Source organism: Hyperolius riggenbachi, chromosome 10, assembly GCF_040937935.1.
Source record: "Hyperolius riggenbachi isolate aHypRig1 chromosome 10, aHypRig1.pri, whole genome shotgun sequence".
Taxonomy (NCBI): domain Eukaryota; kingdom Metazoa; phylum Chordata; class Amphibia; order Anura; family Hyperoliidae; genus Hyperolius; species Hyperolius riggenbachi.
The window spans coordinates 14863813-14876517 of record NC_090655.1 but is presented as its reverse complement, the minus strand read 5'-3'; the positions used below and the strand labels follow the sequence as shown (position 1 = coordinate 14876517).

Here is a 12705-nt window from a genome sequence, read left to right as displayed (position 1 = left end):
AAGACTATATTTTTCCAAGTGATATTTTATGTGAAAGGCAATAATTAAAAGCCAGGGCTGTGCATGGCCTGGACGCTGCTCGCCCATGTTTGCGGAGTGCCGGTTTTATGTGCCCACATAACTTACGGTGACATTTGCATTTTTGCGACAGGTCATTTTGGCAAAAAGGCGATCTGGAATATACTGTGACGCATAAAAGTGTAGATCATTTTAAGTGGAGACTTAGCAAGGTCATTGTAGAGAGACGGAGAGGAAGAAGAGGAGAGAGAGAGAAAAAAATCCTCCCCTGTGCTAGAGAGAAAGAAGGAGAGTAAAATGCAGGAAGGACAGATCACCAATCGCATCTCAGGCGTATTCCCACGGTGCTCAGCAATGCAGATATTGCAGTTCCGGGGTTTAGGAGTTGTTACGTTAGTCACTCATACTATCCTTAGGGTGAATTAATCAGCCAAACGAGGTGCACCGGCTTGTAGTGGTTCAAACACAACCACCTGCCTGCTCCAACAGGACCAGGGTGGAATCTGGCGGCTTTGGTCTTAATAAATGCCTTAAGTCAGAGGGATACGGAGGCTGACATATTTATATCCTTTAAAACAATGCCAGTTGCCTGGCAGTGCTGCGGATTATCTCTTTGGCTGCAGTACTGAATCACACACCTGAAACAAGCATGCAGCCAGTTGGGTCAGAAACATCTGATCGTCTGCATGCTTGTTCAGGGTCTATGGCTAAGAGCATATGAGACTGATGATTAGCAGGACATCCAGGCAACTGGTATTGCTTAAAGCAGTAGGATCAGCCATACTATTCCAGGGAAAAAAAACACATATATAAGTAGATAAATATTTGATCTACTTACATAACATGTATTGTACTGTCCACGTTTTTATTTCAGTGAATGTTATATAGTAAATGACGAGAATTCTGTTCCTGGTGGGGGCCATGTCTTTTGCCACAGTTAAGGCTAACTCGTGATGTCATTTCTGCCTTTAACTTTTTTCTTGTCTCCTACAATCGCCGAGTCACCTCAGCCTTGCTTGTAAACACAAATGAGTAGGGAATTAGGTTTTCAGATAAGCAGCTGGCAGGGAAATAAAGGAAAGAGGAATACATTATAGATAAAAAGAACCCCCAGCATGCAATTCTTTGGCACCGACTACTAAAGGGCCAGTGCTCCTTAAGTATGTGATAACTCCAAAATCATAACAGCAGAAAAAGTTTTGAATGCAGGATTAGCATCTTTATCACTTAATACACTCAGGCCAGTTGCTGTTGAAATTAGATTTTTATGGTGACGATACCGCTTTAATAGGAAATAAATATGTCAGCCTTCATCAGGGCAGCCATCAGGGGGGGGGGGGGACCGACACTGACCCTGCCCCCCTCCAAAGTGCTGGAAGGGCCGCATGTGCTGGCTGCGGGCCTGTGGCTCACTAACCAGCACACCGCGTTCCTGCACTGAGAAGAGTGGCATCAGCGCTTGCCGAGGTACCACCTATATCTGTCTACAGGCTACCTATACCGGGGCACCACCTATAACTGGCTACCTATACTGGGGCACCACCTATACTTGCTACTTATACTGGGGAAGCTATAAATTGCTACCTATACTGTGGCACCTATGCCTGGATATCTATACAGGGGGCACCTATACCTGGATAGGGCAGGGGGACGAGCTGAGACAGAAGGGAACAAGAGGTAACACAGGGGTATAAAAGAGGCACAGGGAGAGATGAGACGGGAACATGAGGTCACACAGAGGGACCCAAAAGAGGCACAAACTGAGGTGAGACAGAGGGGGACAAAAGAGACACAGGAAGAAAAGAGGGGGACAAAAGAGAACAGATATAGGATAAGAACGGACCTACAAGTCCCTATCTCATTTGTTAACTGGTGACTGCCTATATTTTGCTAGTATTTGGCTCCACCCACAACATGCCCACTTTTTACCACATCAGGTTGTGCATGCCGCTATCTTCAGTGTCGGAGCCATGCACATTTTTTGCTGCATCACACTTTGTTCACAAACACGGGGGTGGGGTGGCACAACAACCACTGGGTGGGACCAGGGAGGGGGGGGGGGGGCAGGCCGGATGATGTGTGAGGGGCCCCAAAATTTCTGATGGCAGCCCTGGCCTCCATATCCCTCTCACTTCAGGTTCCCTTTAATTGCGGTCTCAACATTGCCTAGTAAGATCTATTGGTGACATTTAACCATTTCCAACAAAACAAAATGTGTTTTCCTGTTACCAATATTTTTAAAACCTTATCCCTTTTCTGAAAAAGTTTTTCAGAAAAGGGCTAATGTTCAGGGAAGCCAGGGGTGCAACCCTCTTACTAGGGATGGCAATGCTTAGGGCAGGGTTGTCAAAACTTTTTAGGCTAAGGGTCATAAGGCGCCGTTCTTGAGAGTGCTAGGGGGGCTGAACTGGCAATATTGACACAGTTTTTGCTGATTGCAGTTAGGTCATACATGTCAAACTCCGGCCCGAGGGCCAAATCTGGCCCTCTGAGCCATTAAATTTGGCCCTCAAGGGGTTTCCCCACTTTGCATTATGTTTGGCCCACTCTAGACCACTAGGGAAGCTATATTGGAGGTGAAGTCCTAGAACACCAGGGAAGCCATATGGAGGAGGTAGGGGGAAAGCAGTAGACACCAGGGAACTGTATAGGGGAGGGAGGACCACTAACCACCAGGGAACTGTATAGGGGAGAGGTTCCATTAGACAGCTGGGAACTTTATAAGAGAGGAAGGTAGCCCGAAGACATTGAGGTTGGCCCACGACTTGGTTGGTCCCAGTGTACAATTTCGGCCCACTTTGTATTCGAGTTTGACACCTCTGAGTTAGGTACACTATATGCCTTAGCATTGTGTCAAATTAAAAATTTCCAAGGAAAAACAAAACAAAAACCAAATACCGTGTGCAGTTTGCATGTCCCTATCAGTATGGAGTCATAGTGCTGCTGGCATAGTGGCGGCTTCTACTACTACAGTGAAGGCCGCTAACCTACAGGTGAATGAAGGAGGAGGCAGAACGGTGACATAGGGTGGCCCCTGCATGAAGCACTGCAGCTATGCGGGCCTCATGGCATTGACCACCGTAGAGAGCTTCAGGGGCCAACAGAAAAAGCTCAGCGGGCCGCATTAAGCCCTTGGGCCAGACTTTGGACATGCCTGGCTTGGGGGAACTCATGAAGGAACGTGATCAGTTTGATCAGCTGAAAGATTTTTTTCAAGTTCGGATTTACTGTGAGGACTTCCTGCTGTAGCACATGATCATGATTAGCTAATCAGAGCCTTACATCAGCTGATCAAACTGATCACATGCTTCTCCACGAGTTCTCCGAAGCATTGCCATCCCTACGCTCTAACCACGATGTTTATGAAGATACTGGTAAAATAGCAGGCAGTGGACTTCAGCCTTGGCCACATGAAAAGCAATAATGGCCCAATTCTGTGAATGAACATACATCGTAAAAGGTAAACTGAAGTGAGAGAAAGATGGAGGGTGGTGACAGCTGGTGATCTGATACTTAACCTAAATATATAATGATTAGGGATGATTAATGAGATGCAAATACTTCCGACATTATGCACATTTTTATGCAAATATATGCAGCTTGAAAAAGGACCAATCAATTTAAACCTGGGTTCTAATTGATTGGTCCATTTTCAAACTGCATACATTTCCATAAAGATTTACATAAACGTGCATCAACTCGGAAGAATTTGCATCTCTGATCACTCCTAATGATTTACAGGGAGCCAAGCCCAGCTAAACTCTTATCCGGCGGGGACTAAAATAGAAGGAAACCAGAGATCTGCTGCTCAAATTCTATGAAATAAATTCTGACTTGCTTGACTGCTGTGTCTCTAAAACTTTCTGAAAACAAGTCAGGTAGTCTCGTTCCCTGCATCTTGTGCCAGAGGTGTAAACTTACTTTGATTGCCTCAAAAAAAGCTATAAAAGTGAGCTTTCCACAATGCAAAGAGCATTTCCAGCAGACCAATAAGAGAGCTGATGAGCTGACATCAAAATCTCCTTGGCTGAAAAAGGGGCATCGCTGAGACCTGGCTGAAAAAGGGGCATCGCTGAGACCTGCCTGAAAAAGGGGCGTTTCTGAGACCTGCCTGAAAAGGGGGAGTCTCCAAAGCTAGCCTGAAATAGGGGTGTCTCTGAAACCAGCCTGAAATAGGGGTATCTCTGAGACCAGCCTGAAAAAGGGGCGTCTCTGAGACCAGCCTGAAAAAGGGGCATCTCCAAGACCAGCCTAAAAAATGGGGCGTCTCCAAGACCAGCCTGAAATAGGGGCGTCTCCGAGACCAGACTGAAATAGGGGCATCTCCGAGACCAGCCTGAAATAGGGGCATCTCCGAGACCAGCCTGAAAAAGGGACGTCTCCGAGACCAGCCTGAAAAAGGGACGTCTCCGAGACCAGCCTGAAAAAGGTACGTCTCTGAGACCAACCTAGAGGTGCAGCTTTGCAGGAAAGAGCAGTCTCTTAGCTAGGACAGTAATGAACCTGTGCTCGCCTATAAAAGTCAGTAATAACCCTGGGAGGAAAGCTGCTCTTTCATCACGATTCATAGACGTCCTTAAAAAACCTTATGTTTACAGTTTGGTTTTAGGTTGCAGGGAACACTGAAAGGGTTAAGCCTCAATGTTTATTGTATGGGGAGAACTGCCTAAGCAGAGCTCCTGCAGTCTATTCACAGCTGCTGATAAGAACTCAGACACTTTGATCTGGCTAAACAAAATACAGAACACCGAGCAGTGGATTTCCTCAGTAAGTACATGTGGAATGTAGAGCTCAGGTTCACTTGAAAATCAATTACGGAATGGGAGAGAAATCTCTATACTCGCCTACTAATTGTCAGTGGCAATGCTGATGGTGTCTGCACTAATTGCTGAGTGTCTATCTGCCTACCGGAAGTGCTGAGTGTAGGTCTGCCTACAGGAAGTGCCGAGTGCCTGTCTGCCAACAGGAAATGCTGAGTGTATGTCTGCCAACAGGAATTGCTGAGTGTATGTCTGCCAACAGGAAGTGCCGAGTGCATGTCTGCCTACAGGAAGTGCCGAGTGCATGTCTGCCACAGGAAGCGATGAGTGTATATCTGCCTAAAGGAAGTGCTATATGGCCTGTCTTCCTACAAGAAGTGCTGCGTGCCTGTCTGCCTACAGGAAGTGCTGAGTGTATGTCTGCCTACAGGAAGTGCTGAGTGCCTTCCTACATAAAGTGATAGAAATGTCCAATGGGAAGCTAATAATTCTGTCTTGCGTGCAACTTTAATGCAAATTGTATGCTGCTTGGAATTGGGCCAGTCATAATTGACGACAGATTCATTCGGCTGACCAAGTTTCAAGCTTTATGCAATTTGCATGAGATTTCCATACAAGCTTTTCTTTTATACATTATGAAAATATAATTGGCCATCTCTGAAAGTTAGTGCTGAGATGAGAGCTTCTTGTCAGCGTGATTGTTTTCAAAGTTACCAGAGTACCACTTCAAAGTATCATTTTGGTTAATATAGAGCAGTTATGCGTGAATTTTGTATTCTAGACTGAAATATTTCAAGTTTCTAATGTGGCTGTGGTCTGTAATACAATAGATTTTTTGTGCCATGAAGGTTGTCATGCTGTGGCTAATCTTTTAAAGCAGAGACAGAATGCTGAGTATACTTTAAAATTAACCTCCAGACTAAAAATCTACTCAGCAGCACTGAAAAGGCTTGGTGTTTCTTTTACAATTTCACAGCATCAGAACTTTGTTTTTCTTATCCAAGCCTCATTTTTAGCTGCACAGAAGCTAAGCTCCGCCCCATCAAAGAAAACTGCCCGGGCATTTTTCCCCTGATACTGTGCAAAGTATGATGGGATTTCTGATGATGTTCTCATTGCCAAGCAACTGGGAGGGGTTATCAGGATACAGGACAGTTGGAACTGTGTCTCATGCTCCCTGTCACCTCCTTTCAACCAAAAATATGGCTGCCCCCATGAAATCACAAACATTTGCCTGTTCTTTTAAAACAGGGGGGTAAGAGATTATATTACATATCTAGTTTAATTAACATAACTAATGTAACTTAATGACAGCATGTTTGTTTAGGCTGAAGTTGAAACTATACTGATGAGATAAACCATTATATTTATCCTCCTACTCCTAAAAATGACCTTTTTTAGTATCCCAGGGTTTTCTTTTATATTTAAACATTTACAAAGTAGGTTGAATGTTTTACTGTCTCTAATCAGTGGCAGCCTATTAAGTATCCCAGACTTAAAATACATCTACTATTGACCTTTTTATATCTCTCCCCTGAGCGCAGAAGTTGTATTCTGCCAGGAAAACTTTTATGGCTGTTATTTGTTTATCAGGGATGTTTACTATATTCCTGACAAGGTACTGACAAGACATAAGCTATCACTTTCATGCCTAAAAATTAACTCTTTCAAGCGGCAAAATAAAACAGCCTGGTTAGTAATAGGATTTACACTGTACATACAAATGTTTATCTCATGTCACATATCGCCTCGGATACACTTTAAGTATATTCTGTAACCCAATTTAAAGTCAGGAAGAGAAATAGTATTTTAATAATAAAAGGTTGCAAGCAGAACTCCCCCCCCCCCCCCCCCAAAAAAAAGTAAAACAAATGTTCAGTTTAGATCAGGTGTTTTATCCGCAAGGCTCCGATTTGTTATGCTGGGTACACACAATGCATTTTTTCAGTGATTTTCCGCTCAATTCGCTTATCTTTTCTTATCAATTTCCATTCACGTCTGAGAAATGAGAAATCGATCAGAAAAAAACGATCGGAAATAATATCGGACATGACGGAATTTATCTATCAAACCATCTATCTGCCGGAAAAATGTATGGTGTGTACCTAGCATCAGTCCCTACCATGTGCTAGAGCAGGAAGTGATAACAGCAAATCAAAGTGTTACACATAGATCAGCTGATCAAACTGATAGCGCAAGTTCTGCTACACTCAAGTAAATCTATTCTCCTCCTGCACCATAGCAAGGGGAAACCGAAAATGAATATAGAAACTTCCAGTATCCAGGGCTAGATTAGTACTTTTCACCACCAAAGGCCCACTGCCGATCCCTGACCAACAGGATCCGAGCCCGCCTACTCTCCTCCATTCCCTCTAACCTCCCCCTTTCAGTAGTTACATGTCCATAGCCCCTCCCCTCCTCCCACACACACACACACACACACACACACACACACACACACACACACACACACAGGAAGTTACATGCCTTCCATAGCCCTAACCCCCCCCCCCATTTAGTATAGCAACAAGTCACAAGCTTTCCATAGCCCCTAACCCCCCCCCCCCCCCCCCACCCCCCCCCCCCAAAAAAAAGACCTTATTAGGAAAGCTTGATAACTATTAATATAGCTGAATCCTCCACATTGTTGTGACATTTGTAGGGTTGGATTTCTGGAAAGGCCACAAAAGCACAGGCCTTGGGCAGCTGCAGCCCAAGGGGGTACCTTGACATTCAATAAGGATTGATACATATGAAAGAGGAGGCTGAAAATGGGGGCAACACATGAAAAAGGGAAGTTAATGCAAAGGGAACTGCAAATTAAAGAAAGGGGATGCTGCACACGGATGTTACAGATGAAAGAGGGGGCTGCACAATGAATGGGAGGGGCTGCTGTACATGGATGATACACATGGAAGAGGGGGCTGTGCATGGATTGGGAGGGGCTGCTGTACATAGATGATACACATGGAAGAGGGGGCTGCACATGGAATGGGAGGGGCTGCTGTACATAGATGATACACATGGAAGAGGGGGCTGTACATGGGTTGGGAGGGGCTGCTGTACATAGATGATACACATGGAAGAGGGGGCTGCACATGGAATGGGAGGGGTTGCTGTACATGGATGATACACATGGAAGAGGGGGCTGCACATGGAATGGGAGAGGTGCTGTACATGGATGATACACATGGAAGAGGGGGCTGCACAGGGAATGGGAGGGAGCTGCTGTACATGGATGTTACATATGGAAGAGGGGGCTGCACGTGGAATGGGAGGGGGAAGCTGCTGTACATGGATGATACACATGGAAGAGGGGACTGCACATGGAATGGGAGGGGCTGCTGTACATGGATGATACACATGGAATGGAGGCTGCACATGGAATGGGAGAGGCTGCTGTACATGGATGATACACATGGAAGAGGGGGCAGCACATGGAATGGGAGGGGCTGCTGTACATGGGTGTTACACATGGAAGAGGGGGCTGCACATGGAATGGGAGGGGCTGCTGTACATGGATGTTACACATGGAAGAGGGGGCAGCACATGGAATGGGAGGGGCTGCTGTACATGGGTGTTACACATGGAAGAGGGGGCTGCACATGGAATGGGAGGGACTGCAGTACATGGATGTTACACATGGAAGAGGGGACTGCACATGGAATGGGAGGGGCTGCTGTACATGGATGATACACAAGGAAGAGGGGGCTGCACATGGAATGGGAGGGGGAAGCTGCTGTACATGGAAGGGAAGTCCCAACATACTTGGCCTAGGGCTGAAAAAAGTATAAAACCAGTTGAATAACATGGCAATAGCAGGACAGCCATTTTGAACTCATAGGACTTCTGCCATAGTGAAAGATTAAAGTGCTGAAAATGTGCAAAAAAGTTTTTAGAATGTTTAGATAGGCATTAACTGAAACTGCTGGGGATCATGGGAAGTGTAGTCTTGAGTCCAACAAAGCAACACCCCCTTCTATTATTCTAACTTCTTGAATAGTGTAATGGGACAAGTTTAATGACATCAGGATATTAACATTTGCCATAGGTGAAAAGTAAACTTTATTTTAAAAGTTTCAAAACCCTCTCCCAAGACTTTGGCCTCAATTCACTGAGATCATGCTGGAGATAATAAGGCAAGAGAAAACTTACCTCCACATAGTGAGAGAGTTATCTTATCTCTTCATCCCTTACGTTACCTCTTCTGTAGTTAATTTACCCCTTCTGTAGTTGATTTACCTCCTCTGTAGTTATTTTCATACGCAGTTAATGAACAGCCTGTCTTTAACCACCTGAGCGGTCTGGACGAGCTCAGCTCGTCCAACACCGCCGGAGGCTGCCGCTCAGGCCCTGCTGGGCCGATTTTAATGAAATAAAAAGCAGCACACGCAGCCGGCACTTTGCCAGCCGCGTGTGCTACCTGATCGCCGCCGCAGCGCGGCGATCCGCCGCGTGCAGCGGCGAAAGAGGGTCCTCCCAGCCGCCCGAGCCCAGCGTAGCCGGAACAAACAGTTCCGGCCAGCGCTAAGGGCTGGATCGGAGGCGGCTGACGTCAGGACGTCGGCTGACGTCCATGACGTCACTCCGCTCGTCGCCATGGCGACGAGGTAAGCGAAACACGGAAGGCCGCTCATTGCGGCCTTCCGTGTTACTTCTGGCCGCCGGAGGCGATCAGAAGAACGCATCCGGAGCGCCCTCTAGTGGGCTTTCATGCAGCCAACTTTTAGTTGGCTGCATGGAATAGTTTTTATTTATTTTAAAAAAAACCTCCCGCAGCCGCCCTGGCGATCTTATCAGAACGCCAGGGTGGTTAACTCTGGAGTTATTTTAAAGTGAACCTCCAGACTAAAAATCGACTCAGCAGCACTGAAAAGGCTTGGTGTTTCTTTAACCGTTTCACAGCATCAGAACTTGGTTTCTCTTATACAAGCCTCATTTTTAGCTGCACAGAAGAAAACTGCCCGGGCTTTTTTCCCCTGATGCTGTGCAAAGCATGATGGGATTTCTGATGTTGTGGTTCTCGTTCTGCTGTTTCGGTGCAATTTTTTTTTTTTACATTTTGAATTTGACATTTGAAGCCTAGTGCATGCAGCTGGGAGGGGTTATCAGGACAAAGAACAGTTGGAACTGTGTCTTATGCTCCTTGTCACCTCCTTTCAACCAAAAAGATGGCTGCCCCCATGACAAAGATGGCAGCCTCCATGAATCACAAACATTTGCATGTTCTTTTAAAACTTGGTGGGTAAAAAAATTATATTACCTATCTATTGTAATAACATAACTAATGTAACTTAATGACAGTATGTTTGTTTAGGCTGAAGTTCCCCTTTAAGGATTAAAGAGTTAACTTAAAGACACAAGAGTTAACTTTAGGATTGCCTGAGGGAAAATGTTTCCTGAATACTACATGCCTTCTCACCATGGTAACAACTCTAGAAAAGTTATTAAAGACAGGAGAGAAGCTTAGTGAATTGAGGCCTTTATCTTTAATTTTAGTTATACACAGAGTTGAAAGAGATTAGACACTTTAGGGGATTTTATTGTTGCCTTTGCCCCCATGAAAAACATTTTGCTGCACACCCTGTTCTTGGGGCCTCTATACAGTTTTGTAACTTTAAAATGATGACTGGCAGTTCTCGAGACAGGCATTAAAAGAGAAAAAAAAACTTGCTGGAAATTTCAACTGTACACCCCCCCATGTTTTATGTGCCACAGTCACTGTTGGCAAGATTTCAGATTTCTATGCTTCCTGTCTGCACAGGAAGTAAAGGAAGTTTTCACATATGGTGAAATGGGACAGCAGCAAAAATTGAATACGACATTAACTTTTTCTTCACTTATAGCATCAAAATGTTATATATCTATATATATACAGCACAGGGCACACTTGTGAGGTGAAAACCATTTCAGGTGACTACCTCTTGAAGCTCATCAAGAGAATGCCAAGAGTGTGCAAAGCAGTAATCAAAGCAAAAGGTGGCTACTTTGAAGAACCTAGAATATGCCATATTTTCAGTTGTTTCACACCTTTTGGTTATGTACTATACTTCCACATGTGTTTATTCATAGTTTGGATGCCTTCAGTGTGAATCTACAATGTTCATAGTCATGAAAATAAAAAAAAACTCTTTGAATGAGAAGGTGTGTCCAAACCTTTGGTCTGTACTGTATGTATGTATGTATATATTCATTATACTGAATAAGATCGAAGACCCACCCACCGAACCCCCCCCCCCCCCCCCCAGGAGTGACGTGCACTGCAGAGCCACGGTGACTCTACGCTACATGGAAACGAGCCTTAGGTCCGAAAAAAATGTGCATGGCTAGCTCTTATTAAATAAAAACACTTCATGAACTCTCCCGGAATTAACATCTTGAGCCCGAGAGATTTAACCCCCCCCTCCCCAGTGACCAGGCCATTTAATCCAATTCCGCACCTCGCCACTTTAACGGTTTATTGCACGGCCATACAACTTACCACCCAAGTAAACCTTACCTCTTTTTCTTCTCACTAATAGAGCTGTGTTTTGCATCTTCTGCAGCACTTTACAGAGTACATAGTCATGTCACTGACTGTACTTAGAGGAGCTCACAATCTAATCCTACCATAGTTATAGTCTAATGTCCTCCCATATTATTATTATGTATTTATATAGCAGTGACATCTCCTGCAGCACATTACAGAGCACATAGTCATGTCACTGACTGTCCTCAGAGGAGCTCACAATCTAATCCTACCATAGTTATAGTCTAATGGTCTACCATATCATTATTATGTATTTATATAGCACTGACATCTTCTGCAGCACTTTACAGAGTACATAGTCATGTCACTGACTATCCTCAGAGGAGCTCACAATCTAATCCTACCATAGTCATATTAGTCTAATGTCTTACCATATTATTATTATGTATTTATATAGTACTGACATCTTCTGCAGCACTGTACAGAGTACATAGTCATGTCACTGACTGTCCTCAGAGGAGCTCACAATCTAATCCTACTATAGTCATAGTCTAATGTCCTAGTAGTATTATTATTATGTATTTATATAGCACTGACATCTCCTGCAGCACGTTACAGAGTACATGGTCATGTCACTGACTGGCCTCAGAGAAGCTCACGGTCAAATCCCTACTATTGTCATAGTCCAATGTCCCTACCATATTATAATTATGTATTTATATAGCACTGACATCATCCCAAGCACATTACAGAGTACATAGTCATGTCACTGACTGTCCTCAGAGGAGCTCACACTCTAATCCTACCATAGTCATAGCCTAATGTCCTACCATATTATTATTATGTATTTATATAGCAAAGACATCTCCTGCAGCACATTACAGAGTATATAGTCATGTCACTGACTGTCCTCAGAGGAGCTCACACTCTAATCCCTACTATTGTCATAGTCCAATGTCCCTACCATAGTGTAAGGCCAATTTTGAGAAGGATCCAATTAATTAATCAGTGTATTTTTGAAGTGGATGCCACAAGGGTTTTGTGCTGGGCTCTTTATTCCTGTTCCATTGGGCTGTAGGCATCATTTTTCAGACAACGACTAATTTTGCAACATTGAAGCTACCCCTCGTGTTCTAACGTAACCCAGGCAAGGGTTTCAAGGTCATCACTTTCTCTCTTTTACTACCATATGAAAAATCTGTAAGAAACCAATCAACGTTTGCTAATACTAGATCAATTATGTTCCTTTCTCCCAACCCCACCTAGAGCCCTCATCTGGGGAACAGCTGGTAAGTCAAGCTGCTCATGTTCAATATATTGTTAAAGGAATATCAAGGTGAAAATAAACGTGCATGTACAGTGGCAAGCATACAACTAACTCGCTTATGTTCCTTTTTTTCTTTCTCTGCCTGAAAGAGTGAACATTCAGGCATGCAAGTGACTGTTTCTCTTCAGTCG

At 44.4% G+C, this 12705-nt stretch overlaps 1 protein-coding gene across 1 annotated transcript in view; it reads right to left on the bottom strand.

The window, feature by feature from the left end:
• The window catches only part of DOCK1 (dedicator of cytokinesis 1), a 589023-nt gene that overhangs the window by 260253 nt on the left and 316065 nt on the right, over window positions 1–12705 (bottom strand). The gene's annotated exons all lie outside the window — the stretch shown is intronic.